Genomic DNA, 27628 nt, shown 5'->3' with positions numbered 1-27628 from the left:
CACAACTAAGGGAGATCATGATGTTCTCTTTAGGATTTCTGGACATCACTGACTAGCAACGGCTTAGAACGTATATCATCAGTACAAAGAGGCAAAATTTACAGGCTATAATATTATCTCCTCATATTTACCACTCTCCTCTTTCCTAAATGCCAAGCACCATGGCAGCAGCCTTTTCTAACTAGAGCTCTTCCAATAGGCTAGCAGGTGTCACTAGAAGAGTGGAACCCAATTCTTTTGCCTTTTTCAGGGCTGAGAACTGTGCCAGTTCTGTCTAGCTTATGGAGCATGGACACAAATTACGAAATTATCCACGTCTTCAATTCTTCTTACTAGCAGCAGGTTTGAGAGACATGAAGAATTCCAATCTATCTCAGAAAATGTTTTTAAAATAAAAATGAACTAGATTATATAGTCCATTTGTATACATTTACATAGATTATAACGTGAAATTCCTGTGCACCCCTGCATTGCAGGGGCTCCACGGGTGGAATTTAGGGCAGTGATTCAGATATCACTATCAATATCATACTATCAGAATTCTAATATAACAGTAAGAATTCAAAATTAGGGAAGCAGTAAAGTGAAGTTACTTACCTGTAGCAGATGTTTTCCGAGGGTAGAAATACACATTCTCACATGTGAGTGAAGTCATTCAACGAAGTCTGATGCAAAGCAATCTCCCAGCTTCTTTTAGAAGCTTTTGGAGGTACCACCACGCATGCAACTTCCCACCCACTGCATAGGAACAGCCAGTGTAATACAATAGCTAACAAAATACAACTCCTAGAGGAGGTGGCAGGTATGTGTGAAGGTGTGTTCTGGTGTCCTCAGAGAACACCTGTTACAGGTGAGTAACTTTGTTTTCTCTGAGGACAAGCAGAATAGCATACACTCACATGTGGAATTCCCTAGTTATCAAGCTGAATAAAATACAGTGAGAAACAATCAGTTTCCAGACTCCGTTCCTTTTATCTTGCTGCACCTCACGCCTGGAATAAACTTCCCGAGCCTGTACGTCTAGCCCCCTCTTTGGCCGTTTTCAAGTCCAAACTTAAAGCCCACCTCTTTAACACTGATTTTGACTCCTAATCACTGCTCACTTGCCCTCTCCTTTTATCCTCACCTCTTTATTCCCTTACCCTTATTTGTTCTATCTGTCTGCCTGTCTAGATTGTAAGCTCTTTGAGAAGGGACTGTCTTTTTGTGTTTGGTGTACAGCGCTGTGTATGCCTTGTAGCACTATAGAAATGATAAGTAGTAGTAGTAGGTTTTTTTTTTGTTACATTTGTACCCCGCGCTTTCCCACTCATGGCAGGCTCAATGCGGCTTACATGGGGCAATGGAGGGTTAAGTGACTTGCCCAGAGTCACAAGGAGCTGCCTGTGCCTGAAGTGGGAATCAAACTCAGTTCCTCAGTTCCCCAGGACCAAAGTCCACCACCCTAACCATTAGGCCACTCCTAGTGGTTGAGAAGCGACAGTGTCATTGATAAGTAGTAGTAGTATCGCTGAAGGTCACACTAAATTTTCTGCTTTTGGAGTGTGGAACCTAGTTTGTCAGCAATAAACATTTACTTATTATTATTATTACATTTGTACCCGCGTTCCCACTCAAAGCAGGTTCAATGCAGCTTACATAGTAATGGAGATTACAGGATGAGAAAATAAAATAAAATATAACAGAATAAAAAAAGTGATAGGTAGGTAAAGAGGGAGAGGGGTGAAGGAGTAGGAGAGGTGTGAACAAGGGAAGAGGCAGGAGGGGGGATGGGTAAAGGATAAGCAAATGGAATTTTGGTTGGAAAGATAGCCAAGGTCATTGTCGTCTCCTGGATATGTGATGGGTAGTAGGATTGCTAGAATTAGTTTGGGTCATTAGGATAGGCTTGCTTGAACAGATGGGTTTTTAGTGATATCCGTAAGGGTAGATAGTCACTGACTGATCTGACAGTTCTTGTGAGGGCATTCCAGAGTTGGCTACCTACGAAGGAGAAATTGGATCCAAGATAGGTTTTATATCTGTGTAGAACCATTTGCAACCAAAAGTGGATGTTGAGCATATGGAATAATTATGTCTTTCCTTTAGTCCTACCAAACTAGTCCAAGACAAATGGGATAGATGGAGACAGAGAAAAGTAGCTCCAAATACTTTGCCTCTTAAGGGTATCATGCAGCCTGGAATGCTCAGTATTTCGCATAGCCAAACAATAATGCAGAAGTGTTCCAGCTGATCACACTTAAAGACTAGACTCAATGTGCCACTCAGATTATAGCAGCATAAGCAAGTAATGAGGCTTAAACTCAACTGATATACACCAAGATGGGAGACATCCATGTGCAGAAAATGAAAAGTTGGAGGAAGTTCCTTTAAGGAGAAATAAAACTGGATAGGGAGGGTTCCTGGACTGGTCTAGTAGGCCTAAAGGAAAGAAAGTTATCAGGTAAGACATAATTTTTCCTTCCTTTTGGTCCATACCAGACCAATCCAGAATGAATGGGATGTAGCAAAGCAGCGGGAGAAAATAGTAAAGAAGGCAAGGAAACGAGCTCCAGAAACAAATAGAGTCCTAAGGTCCTTTATCAAAAGAAGGAAATACATAGCACTGACGACATGAGTGACCCAGAAGAAAGAGTGAACTGTAGTAATTAACCAGAAGCTTCCCAATGTTAACAAGCCAAGAGCACAACTCCCCCCTGAAGCACTGAAGGTGCAGACAGGGCCAACATCAGGACAAGAAAAAAGGTGGCTAAGATTAGAGAACAGATTATGGACATGGAATGACGTATACAGCCATGAAGCTGTGAATCAAGCACGCAGACATAAAAGGCCCAGAATAAATTGCCAGCGCTCAACTTCACAGGCCCTGGCCCCATGAAGTGGTGAAGCCTCACACCTCGTGATGGAAAAGAAGGCATACCAAACAGCCAAATCTCCACAAGGACCAATCAAGATCCGCAGAAGTGAGACCAACTAACCAGTTAGTGACCATGAAGAAAAGTGAACTGGAGTTGTCCAGTGCCTCGGGGAAAAGGAAGGACAGATGATATAGAAGTGAGAGTGATAGCAGATGCTGTAAACACGACAGTTGTATGAGCTGAGATACAGGATAGCATGGTAGGCATTAAAGAGAGTGGATGGGACCTGAAGCCCACCCTCAGCTGCCTTCACCAAAGCTAGGCAGAAAAATGCCATTGCTAGAACCCCAGGATAGAGCTAGCGCGTTTCTTTTCTTTTTTTCATTTTCCTCTCTACCATTTTTTCTCCTCTCCCCTTTGCTCTTTCTCTTTTAGACTCTATACAGTATTTAGTCAGCACTGTCTCAATGCTTTTTAATTATGGTGTAAACCACTTAGTTGCCTTTCCAGGCTCAATTCTGTGGTATATCAAATGTATGAAATAAATAAAGTAAACAAAATAAAATAAAATAAATAGCACTATAAAAGTGACTGTGATAGGTGTAGCCAAGTAGATAGTCTTGGTCACTGACCCGTCACGAATGACAAATTTCATGATGCCAAGGTGGGGAGCATAGGTTCTGGAACCCATATGCAAGAAACCAGTGGCTTATACAAATGGCAGTGTTAGACGGTGCTACACAGTAAGCTGAAGGAGCCTACAGCCCACCAACTACTGCCACATCTGAACATACAAGCCAATGCTATGGAATGAAGACTAGGTTGTAGTAAGTGGCACCACAGAAGAAGCTACTGAGCCCGATGCAGAACTGTAAAGGCTGCAGCTGAAGTTGCTTCTGTAAAATGCATTCAGGCTGCTGCCTTTAAGGCTCCCTGCAGCTTCTAAACCTGAAGGAATCCCTGTGGATGCCGCATTGATGCCACATCTGCGAACGGTCCAGATACACAGACTGTATATTCCAAGCCCCAGGTTCGATGCTGGGCCAATTGGCATGACTGAGTTTGGAACATCTCAAACCAGGAAGTCCCATGAAAAGAAACCATATGTAACTCAAATATGTTGATGTTGCATCAGCTCTGCATGCACAGGTAGTACAGCTACCTTGGCAGGATGACATCCTAGACCACCTTGGAGCTGATGAAGAAATTGCAACAAGAAAAGCAGATACCTGGAAAGATACAGGAATACTCTCTTACAGGGATATGCCATAGGCAAGCAAATAGTGAGCTGATGAAGGTATGGAACCCAAGAGTTCCACAAACAGAGGAACTGTACCACAAACAGAGGATGAAGACTCCACTGAATGACAGAACTGCAGAACTGAGACAAAAACCTCAGTGTGCAACCATATTACTGCATAAAACAGGAGGTTGTACCATCCCTGAGTACAGTGGATAGCTGGCACTATTTAGCAGAAGCAAATGTTGTCTGAGTACAGCAAGGGAGGATATTGCTAGCCAGAAGCAATGAGAAAACTGGTTCTACAAAACAGAAAGGAGCTAAGTCTGCTGAGGAACAGGCATGCTGCCTTCCTACAGCCCACCAGGATAACGTCACTAAACACAATCAAGGCACTGCAAGAAAGCATCCCTTGTGTAAACACAGTGCAACTATAGAAGTCTGAGGATGTGGTCACCAAACAGTCCCAGAGCGTAGGAACTCCAGAAACACCATTTGGTAGTCTGACACAGGATTGAAAACTGCCACTGCAGAGTACAAATAGCTGCTGTCCCAGAGTAGCACACAAAGGGACGGCTTAACAAGTAAGGCTGCTGCCACCGCGGAAACTAAGAGGTTCTTGCTAATGTGCTGAGCAACACTACCAGGCAGCCAAGAAGAACTCTGCAACTACGTCGCAGATAAGGTTACCGTCACAGCACTGTAGAAAAGGAAGCTGCCCACCATGCTGCATTTCACTCCTACCCTAGTTGAGATAATATTTAACCATCTCTCTGACTGCAAGAGCACCTTTCTTTAAATTAGTCACTTTATTACATATAGTAACATAGTAGGTGACGGCAGAAAAAGACCTGCATGGTCCATCCAGTCTGCCCAACAAGATAAACTCATATGTGTATACCTTACCTTGATTTGTACCTTCCTTTTTCAGGGCACAGACCGTACAAGTCTGCCCAGCAGTATTTCTCGCCTCCCAACCACCAGTCCCGCCTCCCATCACCGGCTCTGGCACAGACCGTATAAGTCTGCCCTCCACTATCCTCGCCTCCCAACCACCAACCTCTCTTCCCCCACCTGCTCCGCCACCCAATTTCAGCTAGGCTTCTGAGGATCCATTCCTACTGCACAGGATTCCTTTATGCATATCCCATGCATGTTTGAATTCCGTTACCGTTTTCATCTCCACCACCTCCCGCGGGAGGGCATTCCAAGCATCCACCACCCTCTCCGTGAAAAAATACTTCCTGACATCTTTTTTGAGTCTGCCTCCCTTCAATCTCATTTCATGTCCTCTCATTCTACCGCCTTCCCATCTCCGGAAAAGATTTTTTTGCGGATTAATACCTTTCAAATATTTGAACGTCTGTATCATATCACCCCTGTTCCTCCTTTCCTCCAGGGTATACATGTTCAAGTCAGCAAGTCTTTGCTCATACGTCTTGGAACGCAAATCCCATACCATTCTCGTAGCTTTTCTTTGCACCGCTTCCATTTTTTTAACATCCTTCGCAAGGTATGGCCTCCAAAACTGAACACAATATTCCAGGTGGGGCCTCAACAACGACTTGTACAGGGGCATCAACACTTCCTTTCTTCTGCTGATCACACCTCTCTCTATACAGCCTAGCAACCTTTTCGCTATGGTCACCGCCTTGTCACACTGTTTTGTCGCCTTCAGATCCTCGGATACTATCACCCCAAGATCCCTCTCCCCCTCAGTACCTATCAGACTCTCCCCGCCTAACACATAAGTCTCTCGTGGGTTTCTACTCCCTAAATGCACCACTTTGCATTTCTTCGCATTGAATTTTAATTGCCAAAACTTAGACCATTCTTCTAGCTTCCTCAGATCCCTTTTCATGCTTTCCACTCCCTCCCGGGTGTCCACTCTGTTGCAAATCTTAGTATCATCCGCAAATAGGCAAACTTTACCTTCTAACCCTTCGGCAATGTCACTCACAAATATATTGAACAGAATCGGCCCCAGCACCGATCCCTGAGGCACTCCACTACTCACCTTTCCCTCCTCCGAGCGAACTCCATTTACCACCACCCTCTGTCGTCTGTCCGTCAACCAGTTCCTAATCCAGTTCACCACTTCGGGACCTATCTTCAGCCCATCTAGTTTATTTAAGAGCCTCCTGTGAGGAACCGTGTCAAAAGCTTTGCTAAAATCTAAGTAGATTACGTCTATAGCACGTCGATGATTCAATTCTCCAGTTACCCAATCAAAGAATTCAATGAGATTCGTTTGGTACGATTTCCCTCTGGTAAAACCATGTTGTCTCGGATCTTGCAACTTGTTGGATTCTAGGAAATTCACTATCCTTTCCTTCAGCATGGCTTCCATTACTTTTCCAATAACCGAAGTGAGGCTTACTGGCCTGTAGTTTCCAGCTTCTTCCCTATCACCACTTTTGTGAAGAGGTACCACCTCCGCCGTTCTCCAGTCCCTCGGAACCTCTCCCATCTCCAAGGATTTATTAAACAAATCTTTAAGAGGACCCGCCAGAACCTCTCTGAGCTCCCTCAATATTCTGGGGTGGATCCCATCCGGTCCCATGGCTTTGTCCACCTTTAGCTTTCCAAGTTGTTGATACACACTCTCTTCCGTGAACGGTGCTATATCCATTCCATTCTCAGGTGTACTTTTGCCAGTCCCTCGCGGTCCTTCTCCAGGATTTTCTTCAGTGAAAACCGAACAAAAGTATCTATTTAGCAAATTGGCTTTTTCTTCATCATTATCTACATAGCGGTTCGCTGTATCTTTTAGTCTGACAATTCCCTTTTTAGTCATTCTTCTTTCACTAATATACCTGAAGAAATTTTTGTCGCCCCTCCTTACATTTCTAGCCATTTGATCTTCTGCTTGCGCCTTCGCCAGACGTACCTCTCTCTTGGCTTCTTTCAGTTTCATCCGGTATTCCTCCCCGTGTTCCTCTTCTTGAGATTTTCTATATTTCTGGAACGCTAACTCTTTAGCCTTTATTTTCTCAGCCACTTGCTTGGAGAACCATATCAGTTTCCTTTTTCTCTTGCTTTTATTTACTCTCCTTACATAAAGGTCTGTGGCCCTATTTATTACTTCTTTCAGCCTGGACCACTGCCTTTCCGTTTCATGTACAGTGGGGGAAATAAGTATTTGATCCCTTGCTGATTTTGTAAGTTTGCCCACTGACAAAGCCATGAGCAGCCCATAATTGAAGGGTAGGTTATTGGTAACAGTGAGAGATAGCACATCACAAATTAAATCCGGAAAATCACATTGTGGAAAGTATATGAATTTATTTGCATTCTGCAGAGGGAAATAAGTATTTGATCCCCCACCAACCAGTAAGAGATCTGGCCCCTACAGACCAGGTAGATGCTCCAAATCAACTCGTTACCTGCATGACAGACAGCTGTCGGCAATGGTCACCTGTATGAAAGACACCTGTCCACAGACTCAGTGAATCAGTCAGACTCTAACCTCTACAAAATGGCCAAGAGCAAGGAGCTGTCTAAGGATGTCAGGGACAAGATCATACACCTGCACAAGGCTGGAATGGGCTACAAAACCATCAGTAAGACGCTGGGCGAGAAGGAGACAACTGTTGGTGGCATAGTAAGAAAATGGAAGAAGTACAAAATGACTGTCAATCGACAAAGATCTGGGGCTCCACGCAAAATCTCACCTCGTGGGGTATCCTTGATCATGAGGAAGGTTAGAAATCAGCCTACAACTACAAGGGGGGAACTTGTCAATGATCTCAAGGCAGCTGGGACCACTGTCACCACGAAAACCATTGGTAACACATTACGACATAACGGATTGCAATCCTGCAGTGCCCGCAAGGTCCCCCTGCTCCGGAAGGCACATGTGACGGCCCGTCTGAAGTTTGCCAGTGAACACCTGGATGATGCCGAGAGTGATTGGGAGAAGGTGCTGTGGTCAGATGAGACAAAAATTGAGCTCTTTGGCATGAACTCAACTCGCCGTGTTTGGAGGAAGAGAAATGCTGCCTATGACCCAAAGAACACCGTCCCCACTGTCAAGCATGGAGGTGGAAATGTTATGTTTTGGGGGTGTTTCTCTGCTAAGGGCACAGGACTACTTCACCGCATCAATGGGAGAATGGATGGGGCCATGTACCGTACAATTCTGAGTGACAACCTCCTTCCCTCCGCCAGGGCCTTAAAAATGGGTCGTGGCTGGGTCTTCCAGCACGACAATGACCCAAAACATACAGCCAAGGCAACAAAGGAGTGGCTCAGGAAGAAGCACATTAGGGTCATGGAGTGGCCTAGCCAGTCACCAGACCTTAATCCCATTGAAAACTTATGGAGGGAGCTGAAGCTGCGAGTTGCCAAGCGACAGCCCAGAACTCTTAATGATTTAGAGATGATCTGCAAAGAGGAGTGGACCAAAATTCCTCCTGACATGTGTGCAAACCTCATCATCAACTACAGAAGACGTCTGACCGCTGTGCTTGCCAACAAGGGTTTTGCCACCAAGTATTAGGTCTTGTTTGCCAGAGGGATCAAATACTTATTTCCCTCTGCAGAATGCAAATAAATTCATATACTTTCCACAATGTGATTTTCCGGATTTAATTTGTGATGTGCTATCTCTCACTGTTACCAATAACCTACCCTTCAATTATGGGCTGCTCATGTCTTTGTCAGTGGGCAAACTTACAAAATCAGCAAGGGATCAAATACTTATTTCCCCCACTGTACGTCCTCCCAGCCCATCATCTCCTTCCTCAGGTATTCCCCCATTTTACTAAAGACAGCACGCTTGAGATCCAGGACTTTGAGTTTAGAGTGGCCGCCCTCCACTTCAGCAGTTATATCAAACCAAACCGTCTGATGGTCACTGCTTCCCAGGTGTGCACCCACTCGAACATTTGACACACTATCCCCATTTGTGAGCACCAGATCCAGCATCGCTCCCTCCCTCGTGGGTTCCATGACCATTTGTCTGAGCAGAGCACTTTGGAAAGCATCCACAATCTCTCTACTTCTTTCCGATTCCACAGACGGAACCTTCCAATCTACATCCGGCAGATTGAAATCTCCCAGCAACAGCACCTCTCTCTTCTTTCCCAACTTTTGAATATCTGCGATCAGGTCTTTATCTAATTCTTCCAATTGTGTTGGAGGTCTGTAGACAACACCCACATGGACAGAGGTTCTATCATCTCTTTTTAAGGTGATCCATATCGCTTCTTCCTTACCCCAGGTCCCTGTCATTTCGGTTGCTGTGGTATCATTTCTCATATATAGAGCTACTCCTCCACCTTTACGGCCCTCTCTATCTTTCCTAACTAGATTATAGCCTGGTATGTTTGCATCCCATTCATGGGAACCATTGAGCCATATCTCTGTGATTGCAACAACGTCTAAGTCTGCCTCCAACATCAGGGCATCAGAGATGTCTACAAATGGCACAAAATGCTACTGCACGTGTGTTTTGTGGTTTAGCTAGATTTATATAGTAACATTGCAGATGATGGCAGATAAAGACCTGTAGGCTCCAACCAATTTGATCAAATTTCCCCGACTTTGATTTATCTCCATTTGTTACTGATCAAATATAGAATTCAATATATTTTATTTATTTATTGGGATTTATCAACAACCTTTATGAAGAGATTCACACAAGGCGGTATACAGCAGGTAGAGTTTAACATAAAATTTACAATTTTGTTAACAGCAAAATAATAAAATTGACCAAATATAAACATAAATACAATAAATGAGGTAAACTTGAAAATAGCAAATTGAAACCTAATAGGACTACCATGAAACAGTATCAAAAATATTTTTTACACATTTAACAGAATTACAATTCAAAAAACAGTGTGTTGGAAGTGTTGTACATAAGTACATAAATATTGCCATACTGGAAAAGACCAAAGGTCCATCAAGCCCAGCATCCTGTTTCCAACAGTGGCCAATCCAGGTCAAAAATACCTGGCAAGGAATCCCAAAAAAGTACAAAACATTTTATACTGTTTATCCCAGTAATAGTGGATTTTCCCCAAGTCCATTTAATATGGACTTTTCCATTAGGAAGCCATCCAAACCTTTTTTAAACTCCGCTAAGCTAACTGCCTTTACCACCGCGCCAGCACAGCTACAAAAAAAAACATCTCATCTTTCAAATTGGATGAGAATATTTTTATTTATTTATTTATTGCATAAAAAATAAAATAAAAATAAAACATCTCATCTTTCAAATTGGAAGAGAATATTTATTTATTTATTGCATTTGTATCCCACATTTTCCCACCTTTTTGCGGGCTCAGTGTGGCTTATGAGAATATCTTACAAGGACTCATAAGATATATCTACAGGTTAACGTAACTGAGCCATAAAGTCATGAGAAGTAAAATAAACTTTGTTTTATATTTCTTTGAACATACAAAGAAATGTTTTCCCATTTATAAATTCTAAAGCTAGTTTATGAAGTTGGCATGTGCTTAAAATCCATGAGAATTTAAGGCTATCTCCAGGGTATCCAGCAGTTTATTATAGCTATCTTTCAGATCTGCCCTCTGTCTGCCCTTTCCCTATAGTAGCCACCTTATTTCTCTTTCCCCAGTACTACACAGGTCCAAATTCTAAATCCTCAGAACTCTGTCCCTTTTCCAGCCATCACTATGCTGCAGTAGAACATCCTATACTAATTACTTTCTCATAGTTCTGAATCCATTCTCATCCTTTATCTCCCCTTCAAATTCAAACACCCATCGACCAAAATATAGCACTCTCGTGTACCACACTTCTTTAAGGCCACTTATAAAACCTGAACCTAAAGTTACCTGAACATGACCTCTTTAGCTTACTCAGATGCACTCTCAGAACTTATTCCTCACAGTTGGCCACACTGTTTTAATTAAAATGCCCCCCCCCCCCCACTTTCCAGGCAATTTTGTCTGTTTCATGTATTTAATCTTCAAAATCCAGGATTATTATATAGGTGTGAAAAGCACTGTGTCTACATTTTTTCACTTTACAAATGACAGTAATAATATATTGTACCAAGACTAAAATGCAGTCACTTTACAAATAATAGTAATAATATATTGTGTGCCAACACTAAAATGCAATCTTCTAATTTTGTTTCTCTCTTTTACTTTAATTCCCTGCCAGTCTTGCCCACCCTGGAGGATGCAAGAAGTTAAGACTGTATCTTCAATAACACAGACTAGGAGGAAGGGGATTGATGAATCAGTTACGTTACTCCTTACATAAGTACATAAGTAATGCCACACTGGGAAAAGACCAAGGGTCCATCGAGCCCAGCATCCTGTTCACGACAGCGGCCAATCCAGGCCAAGGGCACCTGGCAAGCTTCCCAAACGTACAAACATTCTATACATGTTATTCCTGGAATTGTGGATTTTTCCCAAGTCCATTTAGTAGCGGTTTATGGACTTGTCCTTTAGGAAACTGTCTAACCCCTTTTTAAACTCTGCCAAGCTAACCGCCTTCACCACGTTCTCCGGCAACGAATTCCAGAGTTTAATTACGCGTTGGGTGAAGAAAAACTTTCTCCGATTTGTTTTAAATTTACTACACTGTAGTTTCATCGCATGCCCCCTAGTCCTAGTATTTTTGGAAAGCGTGAACAGACGCTTCACATCCACCTGTTCCACTCCACTCATTATTTTATATACCTCTATCATGTCTCCCCTAGCCTCCTTAGTTTTTCTTCATAGGAAAGTTGTCCCATCCCCGCTATCATTTTAGTCGCCCTTCGCTGCACCTTTTCCAATTCCACTATATCTTTCTTGAGATGCGGTAACCAGAATTGAACACAATACTCAAGGTGCGGTCGCACCATGGAGCGATATAACGGCATTATAACATCCTCACACCTGTTTTCCATACCTTTCCTAATAATACCCAACATTCTAGTCGCTTTCCGAGCCGCAGCAGCACACTGAGCAGAAGGTTTCAGTGTATTATCGACGACGATGACACCCAGATCCCTTTCTTGGTCCGTAACTCCTAACGTGGAACCTTGCATGACGTAGCTATAATTCGGGTTCTTTTTTCCCACATGCATCACCTTGCACTTGCTCACATTAAATGTCATCTGCCATTTAGCTGCCCAGTCTCCCAGTCTCATAAGGTTCTTCTGTAATTTTTCACAATCCTGTCGCGAGTTAACGACTTTGAATAACTTTGTGTCATCAGCAAATTTAATTACCTCGCTAGTTACTCCCATCTCTAAATCATTTATAAATATATTAAAAAGCAGCGGTCCTAGCACAGACCCCTGAGGAACCCCACTAACTACCCTTCTCCATTGTGAATACTGCCCATTTAACCCTACTCTCTGTTTCCTATCCTTCAACCAGTTTTTAATCCACAATAGGACTTTTCCTGTGTTGATCTCGCTACTTTTTTGCTATTTAAACTCTTTTTTCCACATAGCGGATCTAGTTTGTCCACTTTGTTGGTTTTTGTTAGCATTATACTAATGAAACACTTAATAAGCATACATTAGAACATTCAAGCAACAGATATTGACACAGACAGATTAATGAGACGAAGCCAACATGGATTTAGTGAAGGGAAATTTTGCCTCGCCAATCTATTACAATTCTTTGAAAGAGTGAACAAACATGTGCATAAAGGTGAGCCAGCCGATACTGTGTATTTGGATTTTCAAAAGGCATTTGACAAAGTACCTCATGAAAGATTCCAGAGGAAACTGTAAAGTCAGGGAGTGCAGAGGGTAAACATCTCTGCTTTGATACCCTGTTCAAGACCTGTGAGCAGCTATTTTCCTGAAACTCCCCAGGTGCTACCCAGGTAGTAACAAAGTAGATATACTGAAAATACAAATTTTTAGCAGATGATTATTATTATCTAACTAAGCATGATGTCAGTGTTTTGTTATGTATGTTGTTATTCTTCATGTGCATGTTCAAGTGTAATCCACTGAAGATAGTAGATTGTGTGGAATATACATTTTTGAATAAAATAAAAAGTAAAATAGAACTGAAACTATTTCAGTAATAACATTCCATGTTTCTTTCCAAAAGGAAAAGGTACGGGAACAATTAAACTGTTTATTAAAAATGTAATATATTGCTTTATTTCAAGAGACCAAAACGGTTTACAATATAATAAAATTAACAATGTAGGTAGTAAACTCCATAATATGCATTAAAGTTCCTGGTACTGATTTGCAAAATCAACATAAGTTCAAGTGTAATATACTAGCAGTAAACATTTTTTGAGGCTCACAGTGCTCTATGTTGGAGAAAGAACATTGATTGAATATAACTAGTAGAGGAAAGAGTTTTCATTGATTTGGTCCAAACTAAGGCCCATTTATTAGCAGATAAAGTATGATCCAAGTTAGTTTCCCAAGTTTTTTTCTAATCCAGCATTTCCAGAAAAAAAGAAAATTAAGGCGGTGTTTATAAACTTTGAATGTCAATAAACTATAGCTAAGAATAATTTTGTAAAGGCATTTACAGTTGGTGGTTCACTATTAGCCTCAGATAAAATGTGAGCTGATTTTATGGAATGCTGTAGTTGAAAATATCTAAGGGGTCCTTTTACAAAGGCGCACTAGCGAACCTTTGTAAAAGACCCCCTAAATTAACATGAGTAGGGAACTGAAAAGAATTGTTGAAGATTATAAAAAAAGTTAGTGATTTATTTATTAAGATGTCTTCTAACTTCCAGATTTATCCCAATCTTTCCAAAGAATAACAGATTTATCAATAATTATTTTAGAGTTAAACCATGTAGCCTGTGTAGATTTTTGCCAAGGGATGTTTGAAGTTTTGTCTATTCCAGAAAGACAGTTTAAGAGAATGAATTATCAAATTAGATATTAAATGCTGAGGAAATGAGTTGGATAAAGCTAGGTGGATAAGAATAGGGCTCCAAAATCCTTTTTCTGATTTTAACCAATTTCTGATTTGCGTGTAACCAACGACAGCCCTGATAGAGAATAAAGGTTTGTGATATGAAAAAAGTACTCCAGCATGTTGTTTAGGTTGATTGTAGTTGTTGGTCTTTTTGAAGCCCAGAGGAAATTAGATATTCAGGGCCTCTTTTATCAAGCTATGTTAGTGGTCCCCAGTGCAGCAATGCTGACAAAGTCCAGGACCTCGAGTATCTTGGCCCTGGGCTCATCCTCCACTTCTACGGGGAATGGAATGGCATCAGCCATTTCCCTCACAAAAGATGTAAAAGAGAGGTTCTCAGTCTCCTCTCAGGTGGGGTGGGGGGGGGGGGGGGGAGGGCTAAGAAGGGATCCCATAGGACTCGTCGAAGGAAAAGTACCTAGGATCCTCCTCTGATTCCCATGAACGCTCCTCCTCGGATAAAACCTTACTAAGGGAAGTCTGAGACCGAGCCTGCTTCGATGCCGAGGACCCATGTCCCGAGAGTGGCACTGAGAGACTGGTTCCTCTCTTCACTCCTGCAAAGCTTCCTCCACCGACATCGAGGGGGTACCGGCCTGGGTGGCAGTCGACACCGGGTCCACAAGCAGCGCCAGCGGCCGCACCGCAGGCTGAAGGTCAGGCAGGGCCACAGCGGAAGGTATGGCAGGTGCAAGCACCCCCGATACTGATACACATCACTGTATGAAGCCACCCAAAAGCTCAGGGAGCAAGGCTCGGATGTGCTCATCAATGGCTACCATCAGGAAAGACTGTGGTGTCAGCTGAGTGCACAGGTTGCAGAATTGCCGGGGCCGATGCGGGAGCAGGATCTCGGTTGCTTGAAGACACGCACATTGGCACCTCCTGGATGGAGGGAGAGCAGTCCTCACAGCATTGACGCTTCTTGGGTGATGAATCCCTCAGTGCCCCGGAGCTCCCAGGAATATGGATCAAAGGAGACTGGTGACGGTGATTCTTGGCCTTCACCCGATGAATGTCACCCATGGCCCTCAGTGCCAAGGAAGACGTTGAATCCTCCAGTCGCCCTGGGGTCGGGTCTGATGATGGATGGTCCCGGGGAGCCTGCACAGCAGAAGGTCTCGAAACAGGTGGAGACCCATTTGACGCCTCACTGCTCCCAGTGTCATGAGGTCTTGAAGAAGCTATTCCTACTGTGACTCCTGATGCCGGTGCAATGCTCGACGTCGATGCTGATGCCCCAGACCTCGATGCCGATGCTGACATTGAGGAACTGGATGTTGAGCCTCCTGGGAAACCTGGGTCCTCTTTTTCATATGAAGGCAGAGAACACAGTTGGCAGGGCTATGGTCGGGCCCAAGGCACTGAAGACACCAGGAATGGGTGTCCGTTACTAAGATGGTCCTATTGCACAAAGTACAATGCTTGAAGCCACTGAGAGTCTTCATGGACATGGAAGGGAAACTGTACCAGCCAGATCAAACGACGCGATGGTGCCTGAAAAAAGGGCAAAGGCACAAAAACAAGAAACCCGACCGGGGCAGACCTAAAACCAGCCCACGTCCGAAAAAGAAAGAAAACTTAAATGCGGGACAAAAAACTAGGTAGTAGAGGTTTTTTTTTTTTTTTGAAAGGAAAACAAAATGAGGTGAAAAAAGCCTAAGGAATTCAAAAAGCAAGCGTAATCGCTCTAAACTGGGCATGTGAGGAGACTACAAAAAGCAGCTGCTCCTCACGTGGAAAAAGCAATACTGAGGGAGCTGCATTCGCACAGTGGGCGGGAAGGCACATGCACCGTAAAGAGTAGCTCGCACTCCTCAAAGCTCTAGTTTTTTCTATGGTATTGTGATAAGTAAGAGGCTGTCCAGTCCTGGGCAGGCCACTAGATGACGCTGTTCCCTTAAAAATGGCCAGGGAAAATGTCCGGGGGCATCACTAGAGGGTGCCAGTAGGGGAGTGCATAGGTGGAGGTCGTTAGGCCCGGGGAGAGTCCTGGGATGGCTACAGGTGCAGGCGGTTATGGGCTGGGTCCTGTTTAGCTATTAACCACTTTATACCCCACCTGAGTTGTGAAAGGAAGGGGAGAGAGCTGGTAGCTGAAGAAAGAGGATCCCCCTGGAAAGAACTGGCTGAACTCTATGGACTTGTGGTGGACTGTGTGCTCAAGGAAGAAATGCAGGCTGGGAACCAGGTCACCCTGAGCGAGAAAGTGTAGCATGCTAATCTGCATACAATTTGCATACTGAGAACCAGCTCACCCTGAGTGAAAAAGAGGCCCAGGATCTGGAGATTGGATTGCTCAGGATGCTGGGAAGAGACCGGTTGGAGTCCCGCTCAGAGGTCCCGGGCCAGTGAGGCCTGCTGGAGAGTGGGAGCAGAAGCCTCCTCTTCAAAGTATGAAGATTACCGGATCAGCATCTACCCACTTATAAGAATAAGCAAGCCTGCTTGTCCTCAGAGGAGAATGAGATTATTAAACTGTGAGTCTTACTGTGAATTTTCAGCCATCCACATCAGAGTTGACATGATGATCAAGGAATTTTTGCACATCATCAGGAGAGTCAAACGAAAAGGTTGATTTATTTAACGTGATGGTCATAAGGGCTGGATACTGCAAAACCATAAGTAATGCCACACTGGGAAAAGACCAAGGGTCCATCGAGCCTTTAACAGGCTCCAAAAGATTTTAGCCTCAGTCTCATTTCCAGAAACATCTTTCTTTTTTTGTGGTTATTGATATGGCGAGATCACTTCAAATTTGAGGTTAAGTGTTGATCAAGCAGAGTTCAGTATTTGGAGAGCTTGTGAGAATCTCAAAAGTGCTGCAATTATTGAATGAGAGTACTTTATGCCCAGTTTGAGATGCGAGGGTGAGTGGTGCGCTCATTCAAATTCAAACAGAAGATCAGATTTTATATTAAGTAGTTGCGGCAACCAATATTGAAGAAATTTATAAACACCCTGATCTTCCAGTCCTTTTTAGAGCCCACGAACTCGGATGTTATTTCATCAGTTTCTGTTTGAAAGATCCTCTATGTCTTGTTCTATCTTTTTAAGTTGTTTCTGCATTTGTGTCTGATATTGCGTGACAGCATGCAGTTTTGTGGGAATATGATGATGTTTTCCAGCTAAAGATGGAATTCTGACACTAAAGACTTAAGTAGCAGTAATTCAGTCTTCGGCTCACAAGTTGTTTTGAAGTGTTTCATTGTCAATTCATGGAGAGCTCCGAGTTCCTCGACCATTATATTAATAGTGGAGGCACATGATTTCCTGGTACCATTTTATCTGGGGACAGAAAATCAAGTTTACAGCATTTGGTACCTGCAGGGATTAATAAAGATGAGTCTTGCTTGATTAGTTTGGTAGAAGACATATTCCAGAGATGAAAAATTGAAGTAAAGTAAGATGCAGGTTTATACACAAACCCCACTCCCTCAATTATCTTGCAGTCTAGGGAGGGAGTAAAGTCTCTACAGTCTCTACAGAGTCATCTTAGTTAACAGACCACTATAGCCCCTCAAAAGGAGCTTTCATCAGCTAGTTTAAAACAAAGTTGAGATCCTAAACAATGACAGGAGGCTTGATGGGAGGCTTCAACAGAAGCAAGCTCCGCTTAAACAAACTAAAGGCCGTACAGAGATAGGTTTACCTTCTACCTGTTGACAGGCTCCAATTATATTGAGGTGAACCCTAATAGGAGGTGGCCTTCAGGCCCAAACCTGACAAGTGTAAAAGTACTCAGTTTTTGTGAAGACAGGGAAAAAGATCTAGGGTCTTGCCATCACATCAGACAAATCTCTCCTAGGAGGTGAGGGGCTGATATGCACAGATGGGGAGAGGAAATTTGGAGTGATGGTGTCCAAGGACCTTAAAGCGAAAACACAATGTGACAAAGCAGTGGCAGTAGCCAGGAGGATGCTAGGCTGCATCAAGAGAGGAGTAACCAGCAGAAGAAAGGAGGTGTTGGTGCTCCCATACAAGTCGCCGGTGAGGCTCCACCTGGAGTATTGTATTCAGTTTTGGAGGTCATATCTTGCTAAGGATGTAAAAAGACTAGAAGCGGTCCAGAGGAAGGTGACAATAATAATATGGGGTTTGTGCCATAAGACGTATGAGAAGAGAATGGAAGACCTAAATATGTATAGCCTAGAGGAAAGAAGGGCCAGGGGCGATACAGAGTTTAAATACTTGAAAGGTATTAATATAGAAACAAATCTATTCCAGAGAATGGGAAATGATAAATCTAGAGGCCCTGAGCTGAGGTTGTGGGGTGGTAGACTTAGGACTAATGTCAGAAAATTCTTTTTCATGGAAAGGATGGTCGATGCCTGGAATGCCCTTACAAGGGAGGTGGTAGAAACAAAAGCAGTGACGTAATTCAAAAAGGTGTGGGATGAACACAGAGGCAATCTATTTAGAAAATAGATGGTAGAAAACAAAAATAAACAAACAAAACTTCAATGGCTGCAGGGTGGATGTGTGTGTGACGCTTGTACGGCTACTCCGGCTGTTAAGAACTAAGGCCGATGCCAGGCAAACTTTATTTATTTATGACATTTTTACCACACATTAGCCCAAGAGTGACTATCCTGCTTATTTTCGAAGGAGAAGGGCGGCCATCTTCCGACACAAATCGGGAGATGGCCGGCCTTCTCCTAAGGCCAGCCAAATCGGTATAATCAAAAGCCGATTTTGGCTGGCTTCAATTGTTTTCCATCGCAGGGCCGGCCAAAGTTCAAGGGGACGTGTCAGCAGTGTACAAAAGGCGTGGTGGGGCATGGTTAAGAGATGGCCGTCCTTGGCTGATAATGGAAAAAAGAAGGCCGACCCTGACGAGCATTTGGCTGACTTTACTTGGTCCCTTTTTGTTCACGACCAAGCCTTGAAAAGGTGCCCAAACTGAGCAGATGACAACCGGAGGGAATCGGGGCTCACCTCCCCTTACTCCCCCAGTGGTCACCAACACCCTCCCACCCAAAAAAAAAAATTAAAATACATTTTTTTGCCAGCCTTTATGCCAGCCTCAAATCTCATACCCAGCTCCATCACAGCACTATGCAGGTCCCTGGAGCAGTTTTTAGTGGGTGCAGTGCACTTCAGGTAGGCGGACCCAGGCCCATCCCCATCCCCCCCTACCTGTTACACTTGTGGTGGTAAATGTGAGCCCTCCAAAACCCACCAGAAACCCACTGTACCCACATGTAGGTGCCCCCCTTCACCCATAAGGGCTATGGCAGTGGTGTACAGTTGTGGGGAGTGGGTTTTGGGGGGCTCAGCACACAAGGGAAGGGAGCTATGGACTTGGGAGCAATTTTTGAAGTCCACTGCAGTGCCCCCTAGGGTGCCCGGTTCGTGTCCGGGCATGTCAGGGGGACCAGTGCACTACAAATGCTGGCTCCTCCCATGACCAAATGGCTTGGATTTGGCTGGGTTTGAGATGGCTACCATTAGTTTCCATTATCGGCGAAAAACAATGTCGGCCATCTCTAAGGGCGGCCCAAATGTTGAGATTTGGCCGGCTCCAACCGTATTATCGAAACGAAAGATGGCCGCCCATCTTTTTCGATAATACGGTCAGGTACACCGCTTTACGGGGCCGTCATTAGAGATGGCCGCTCTTATAGATGGCCGGCCCCGTTCGATTATGCCCCTCCACGTGGCTTACATAACAAAAAATTAAATGAACGATACATATTAAAATAGATTATAAAGTACAATAATTATAATGCTATACATTGGCATGGTAAAACAAATATAACATACATGATGAATTAACCTGGATCCAACTGTTCTTAAGGGTAGATGGATAGAGAAAAAGATTAAATCATAATTAATTAAGGAAAGAAGAAGTGAAATTAATTGTATGAATGGATAATGTTCAAATAGAATTCTTTGTTTTCTGAAGGCTAAATTGAAAAAAAATAGTTTTTGGTAGGTTTCTGAAGGACATGTAATCATCTGTGCATTTGTTTTTGGTACAGAATTCTAAATTTTAGTCCCTTGATAAGAGAAATTGGCATTGTGAATTGTTTTATAGATCACATTCCTACAAATAGGGAAATGCAGAATGAGATACTTTCTGGATGATGATATGGCACTACATGGGGGTAATTCAATGAGATTGACTTTGTAGGTCTGTGTCTGTATATGGCAATCTGGTTTAGGAGAAGATGGAAAAGGCTTCAATGGCAACTTCAGTAGCTGGAACCGAGGACAGTGCTGGGCAGGCTTTTATAGTCTGGGTCCCGCAAATGACAAGACGGATTTGGATAGGCCAGAATGGGTTTGATGGCAACTCCAGTAGGTGGAACATAAGGATAGAGTCGCGCGGACTTCAACGGTCTATGTCCCAGAAACACCAAAGAAAGACTCGTGATAAAGTATATAATATCACATTCATTGTTAATTTAATCATGAATTGATAATAAGTGTGACTTTAGGGAAGACTGGATGGACTGTTCAGGTCTTTATCTGCCGTCACTTACTATGTTACTATGTTATTGTGGGAATGAACAGGTGAATAAGAAGTTAGAGGTTAAAATAGTCTCAAAAAGGTGGCTTTTAGCTTAGATTGAATATAGCCAGAGATGGAACTTGACATACCGAGTCAGGAAGTCTATTCCAGGCATACAGTGCAGCATGAACTGTGAAGGCCATGTGGCCTAGCGTTCTCTCTGATACCTGCTGATGCACTTCCAAAACTACTGATGTGAGTGTTCAGATCTGCTGTTGCAGAAGAAATGCATAAACCTGAGTCGTGTCTAGCAGGTCTCTTTTGAATTCCAATCTTTGTGATGGGAATAACTGTGATTTGGGATAGTTGATGACGAACACTAGTAGCTCCAGCATCCAAATGGTCATGTGCCTAAGATGTTCTCTTGACCAGTCAATCAACCAGATAGGGAAAAATGCATTCTCTGTCTGCGTAAAGATGCTGCGAGAACTGCTAGGTACTTTGTTTAAAATGCCTGGTACTGACGCAAGGCCAAATATGACATTATGTGATACTGGAAATGATGTTTCCTTATTGTGAATCTCAGATACTTCCTGTGACTTGTATGTATTTGCATGTGGTATAAGCATAACCAATCTCCTTTTTGCATCATGGGTATTAAGGGAACCAAGGAAACCATCCTGAACTTTTGTTTGGCCAAGTACTTGTTCAGGGCCCTTAGATCTAAAATGAGATAATATCCCTGTATTTTCTTTCTGATCAGGAAGTGCTTGGAATATAATTCCTTCCCTCTTTTCCCTGGTGGTTCAACTGTATTGGCTTGTAAGAGGGAATAGAGTTTCTTGGTAAACAATTCATGATGCTGAGGACTTAACATTGATGCTCTTGGTTGGTAATTTGGAGGAATGTGTTCCAGCTGACGATAGTAACATATTCGGACAATCTTTACAACCTATATCGGTCTGAGGTTATAAGCTACTAAGCTGGTGGAGTTCGTTAGCCTTCTCTTGAGGGAAAGTGTATGCAAACTCTGTCATGCTGCACACAATATTCTGCAAGTGCATGCTCATGTAGATCTTTCTTTTTTTTTCCTTAACCTGATTTTACCTTTCTGTTAGTTACTTCTGGTATGGATGTTACATTTTACTATTTTTAATGGAGTTCTTTTCCTATTCTTTGTTTTAGCCTGTACACCGCTCTGCTAGTCAGTTAGAGTGGAACAGAATTTTTTGGAAATAAATAAGAAGCTATGGAAGCTGTAAGCATAGCATTTTGATAAAAGTTTTACCTACAATACTCCACAATCCTCACCTCCCTCCCTAAGGGCACAGAGGAAGGAGTCTTCTTATCGAGGGTTTGACCACCACTGAATGGTAAAGAAGCTGTAACTTCTCAAATTCTGGAGCCTTTTGAACTCTCTGGCCCAATATCTTATTGCTGCCCAGATCCTCCAAGGCCTGAGATTCATCATGTTTAATACAGAGGGATCTTCTTGAGGGAACTCTAATCATGCTAATTATGCTACCTCAAAATAGTAGCAGTTCTCACCATCTCAGTAGCACATCTTGATGAAGTTTTGTTGCAGGAACTAATTTGGTACGGTCTCCTTCATACAAGCAGGAAAAGCCACTGGAAGCAAACCTGGAATGATAGCTGAGGCACATTGATGGTGCATTTCCTGCAGCAATGACACACTGCTACTGGTCGGCTACCGAAAATCCTGCTCACACCCGATGCCTGCTGGACACACAGCATAGTGTCCCCAACACCCCTCATACAGTGGTTATTCTCTTTTTTCTTGATTTTTTAATCTTGTCCCTGGCTTGCGTCAGTACTACTACTACTTAACACTTCTATAGCACTACAAGGCATACGCAGCACTGTACACCATACATGCAAAGACAGTCCCTGCTCATAACAAGGCTTTCTCCCAACAGCAAGACAGGAAAACCAAGTCATAGGTAGCTGGAAGCCCACAATGCAGCTGGGGGATGGGGTGATCTAGACCAACTGGGTTTGGCACCCTCAAGCTATATGGAGCAGCCCAGCTGAACCAAGCTCCTTTTTCTATTTAAATATTAACTACTATTGCCTTTTTGGTTTTTTTAAATGCCTAGGTAATGAATTCAATCTAAATTCAAAATTCCTCTAGACCGGAGACGGGAGAGGTTCCGTGGGATTGGAGAACAGCGGATGTGGTCCCTCTTCACAAAAGTGGTGATAGGGAAGAAGCTGGAAACTACAGGCCAGTAAGCCTAACTTTGGTTACTGGAAAAGTAATGGAAGCGATGCTGAAGGAAAGGATAGTGAATTTCCTGGAAGCCAATAAGTTGCAAGATCGAAGACAACATGGTTTTACCAAAGGTGAATCGTGCCAAATGAATTTCATTGAATTCTTTGACTGGGTGACCGGAGAATTGAATCATAGACGTGCTATTGACGTAATCTACTTAGATTTCAGCAAACCTTTTGACATGGTTCCCCACAGGAGGCTCTTGAATAAACTTGACAGGCTGAAGATAGGACTCGACGTGGAGAACTGCATTAGGAACTACTTGACGGACAGACGCCAGAGGGTGGTGGTTAATGGAATTCGCTTGGATGAGGGAAAGGTGAGTAGTGGAGTGCCTAAGGGATCGGTGCTGGGGCCGATTCTGTTCAATATATTTGTGAGTGACATTGCTGAAGGGTTAGAAGGCAACGTTTGCCTTTTTGCGGATGATACTAAGATTTGTAACAGAGTGGACACCCAGGAGGGAGTGGAAAACATGAAAAAGGATCTGCAGAAGCTAGAAGGATGGTCTAAGGTTTGGCAATTAAAATTCAATGCGAAGAAATGCACTTAGGGAGTAGAAATCCACGGGAGACGTATGTGTTAGGCGGTCAGAGTCTGATATGTACAGACAGAGAGAAGAATCTTGGGGCAATAGTATCTAAGGATCTGAAGGTGACGAAACAGTGTGACAAAGCGGTGGCCGTAGCTAGAAGGTTGCTAGGCTGTATAGAGAGAGGTGTGACCAGCAGAAGAAAGGATGTGTTGATGCCCCTGTATAAGTCGTTGGTGAGGCCCCATCTGGAGTATTGTGTTCAGTTTTGGAGGCCGTATCTTGCTAAGGATGTAAAAAGAATTGAAGCGGTGCAAAGAAAAGCTACAAAAATGGTATGGGATTTGCGTTACAAGACGTATGAGGAGAGACTTGCTGACCTGAACATGTATACCCTGGAGGAAAGGAGAAACAGGGGTGATGTGATACAGACGTTCAAATATTTGAAAGGTATTAATCCCCAAACAAACCTTTTCCGTAGATGGGAAGACATGAAATGAGACTGAAGGGAGGCAGACTCAAGAAAAATGTCAGGAAGTATTTTTTCACGGAGAAAGTGGTGGATACTTGGAATGCCCCTCCCACGGGAGGTGGTGGAGATGAAAACAGTAACAGAATTCAAAAATGCGTGGGATAAACATAAATGAATCCTGTTCAGAAGGAATGGATCCTCAGAAGCTTAGCGGAGATTGGGTGGCAGAGCCAGTGGTGGGAGGCAGGGCTAGTGCTGGGCAGACTTCTACGGTCCATGCCATGAAAATGGCAGACACAAATCAAGAACCACGAAAGAAAGGTCCAAATCTCCCGTGAAATCAGAACAAAACACAAAAAATGGCGGAAGATAAACCAAGACAGACCAAAAAACCAAAAAACAAGGGAGTAAGAGCGCCAGAAAAGTTTAATGGCGCTCTTACTCCCTTGTTTTTTTGTTTTTTGGTCTGTCTTGGTTTATCTTCCGCCATTTTTTGTGTTTTGTTTAGACACAAATCAAGGTCAGGTATACACATAAAGTAGCACATATGAGATTATCTTGTTGGGCAGACTGGATGGATCGTACAGGTCTTTCTCTGTCGTCATCTATTATGTTACTATGTTACTAGACCTACCCAACCATAACCAGATTCACAGGATGCCTCACAGGCTAGAGGCTGCACAGAATAGCGTACCATCACTAAGTCAGTAGTTCTCTGTCTCCATCTACTGGCAAGAGAGCGTACACCCATGCATCTGGACTGGTCTAAAGGAAGATAAGGAATTAGAGTGTCAACAGAAATTGTTGACAATTTTAAAAAACATAATAACACACACACACAGGGCAATTTTGAAATAGTATAACGTATCCACAAGACTGCAAGATCATTTTCAAGGAGAAATACCAGCTGGGGTTTCACTTTTGAAACACTCATGGCCACAGAACAGAGCCCGATTCAGGACAATTGTACTTGCTCTGAAGCAGAGGCAAATAGATCCACTAAAACTATTCATAGGGTTTCCAAAAATTCTCCCTTCCTTGACCCATTGAGTAAATATATTCATGATATGACCAATGTTGATACTTTTACCTGCAATGAAAGGAGGACAATTTCCACAGAAACAGCTGTTTACCTACAGAAATAGCTTCAAAATGTTTCCCTGTAATATCCGTCAATGATTACAAAGCCCTATTTAATGGCAAGTTGCAATTTGGTAGCAAGAAATAGTTTCAAGAATTAACCCTGCAAGGTCTGTCTGCGATTGCAAAGCATTTTTAACGATAATATGCAAGGTAAATATCAAATGAAAAAATAAGACTTGAAGATAAACAAAAGATTTTTACATAAGAACTTAAGAGTAGCCATACTGAGTCAGACCAATGGTCCATCTAGCCCACAATCCTGTTTCCAGTAGTCATCAAACCAGGTCACAAGTACCTGGCAGAAACCCAAATCATGGCAACATTCCATACTACCAATCCCAGAGCAAGCAGTTGCTTCCCCATGTTTATTTCTATAGTAGACTATGGACTTTTCCTCCAGAAACTTGCCCAAATCTTTTTAAAACCTAGATATGCTGCTTCCGGTGATGTCACGGACCTGAATGGTTGCCTGAGCCCATAGCTCCGTGCTTACCCGCTTAAAAAAATCGCTTCATTTGCGGTCATCCAGTCCTGCAAAAGTGGTGGGGACGGTCTCTGGAGACGTGAGGAGGTCCCGAAAACAAAATGAGTAAAACGATAGCATCCCAGCCGCGAGAAGGAGAGCGGAGCTCGACGAGGCAAGTGGCGAAGAACCGCTCGAGGCGCACGTCGCCCGATCCGGGAAACTCTTCAGGATCTGAGTCAGCTGCCTCTAGCGCTGAGGTGCGTAGAACTGCCCTAAGCACCGTAATATCTAAAGAGCTGGCCAAATGTCTCAAAGAGATCAGGGCAGAGATCAAGGCCTCTAAACAAGAAATCCTCGACCACGTGGATGCCATTAGCCTCGATCTCCGTGAGCTAGGGGGCAGGGTCGAGACGCTGGAAGAGCGCATGGACGAACAAACTGAGAGAGCAGAGGCGGCAGAGGCCCGTTTTACAAAGCTGAATGAACAGTCTGAAGAACTGCAATATAAACTAGACGATTTGGAAAACCGCGGGAGACGTCAAAATCTTAGATTTCGTGGAGTCCCCGAAAATGGCAACATGGAAGATGTGCCCACGCTTGTGAGATCGATATGCGAGAAGTTATTGGGTGAGCAATTGGAGCCGGCAGACCTCATATTTGATCGGGCTCACAGAGCTCTCAGGAAACCAACAGACAATAGACAAAGAGACATAGTGGTGAGATTTTCATCATATATGCTTAAAGAAAAAATATGGCAAAAAGCGTGCCAAAATCCGCCAGTAGACTATAAAGAGGCAAGAGTCTCCGTCTACCAGGATCTATCACTGTTTACATTAACGCAGAGGCGAGCGATGAGACCCGCGCTGGAAATTTTGCAGATGGAGAAGATATCCTATAGGTGGAACTTCCCTTTTGCCTTGAGCGTGGAGTTTAAAGGCAAGCAGCACCGGTTTCGCCGGCTGGATGAGGTGTGGAAGTTCTTGCATGAAGCTGGTTTGACCACACTGGCTGTACCCACAGGGGACATGGCTCCTGCAACTTGAGAAAAATTGCAGCAGTGGAAGAGAGTACCTCAAATATCTAAGAAGCAAGACGCTAAGCTGCAAACCTGATTGATAGGACTTTGTGTTGCTGGTAATGACTTATGGGCAGATAACTCTGTTTCCATGCACTATCTCTATCACTGACTTAAGTTGCATGTGGAAGTTGAGCTGGTATGAGACTGGGTTGAATTCAGGAGGGAGGGTGGCAGAAGTGGGACTGGATGACGGTATAAGCAGAAGGGGGGAGGGGGCGGAGTGTTGTGAGGGTTAGGGGGATCATTTGGTGTTTGTTGGGGCACGTTGGGGAGTCCTCCCACTCAGGACCTAAAGGTTCTGGCTGGTGGGTGAAGTTCATAGGGCTGGGCCTAGGGGGATTTTGGGGGAAGAGGGTTGGGAGGGGAGGGCGGGAGATTGGCTACAATAGGTGGAAGGGGCAGGTCACTGCTGGAAATGATGGGTACAAAGTAATATGGCACTATAAAGAGTTGTCACGAAGGGAAGTGGCCGACAAGCTTTGTCACCTTACACTAGGATGGGTACTGACCTAAAGATTCTTTCCTATAATGTGAAAGGCCTGAACATGCCTCAGAAAAGACAGAAGTTCTATAAAGAGTTGAGGCAGCTCGGGCCTCATGTGGCTCTCCTTCAGGAGACACATCTGGTGGGCAGATATGAAAGACTTCTCTCTCACTCGGAGTACCCGGTGGCGTATTTCGCCTCCGCAGCAGGATCAAAGAAAGCTGGAGTAACGATCCTAATTCATGCTGCAGTGGGTGCGCAGGTGATCAAGGTAAAAAGGGACACGGGAGGACGTTATATTTTTTTGCATATAAAAATTGATCAAGTAGATCAATGTGCTGCTGCGGCTAGGAAAGCGAATAGAATGTTGGGTGTTATTAGGAAGGGTATGGAGTCCAGGTGTGCGGATGTTATAATGCCGTTGTATCGCTCCATGGTGCGACCGCACCTGGAGTATTGTGTTCAGTACTGGTCTCCGTATCTCAAAAAAGATATAGTAGAATTGGAAAAGGTACAGCGAAGGGCGACGAAAATGATAGTGGGGATGGGACGACTTTCCTATGAAGAGAGGCTGAGAAGGCTAGGGCTTTTCAGCTTGGAGAAGAGACGGCTGAGGGGAGATATGATAGAAGTGTATAAAATAATGAGTGGAATGGATCGGGTGGATGTGAAGCGACTGTTCACGCTATCCAAAAATACTAGGACTAGAGGGCATGAGTTG

At 43.6% G+C, this 27628-nt stretch overlaps 1 protein-coding gene across 1 annotated transcript in view; it reads right to left on the bottom strand.

The window, feature by feature from the left end:
• Positions 1–27628, bottom strand: part of DAGLA (diacylglycerol lipase alpha) — a 311785-nt gene that overhangs the window by 55742 nt on the left and 228415 nt on the right.

The sequence above is a fragment of the Microcaecilia unicolor genome, chromosome 4 (assembly GCF_901765095.1).
Source record: "Microcaecilia unicolor chromosome 4, aMicUni1.1, whole genome shotgun sequence".
Taxonomy (NCBI): Eukaryota; Metazoa; Chordata; class Amphibia; order Gymnophiona; family Siphonopidae; genus Microcaecilia; species Microcaecilia unicolor.
The sequence above is the reverse complement of the archived record's forward strand: the minus strand, read 5'-3'. Positions and strand labels throughout refer to the sequence as shown.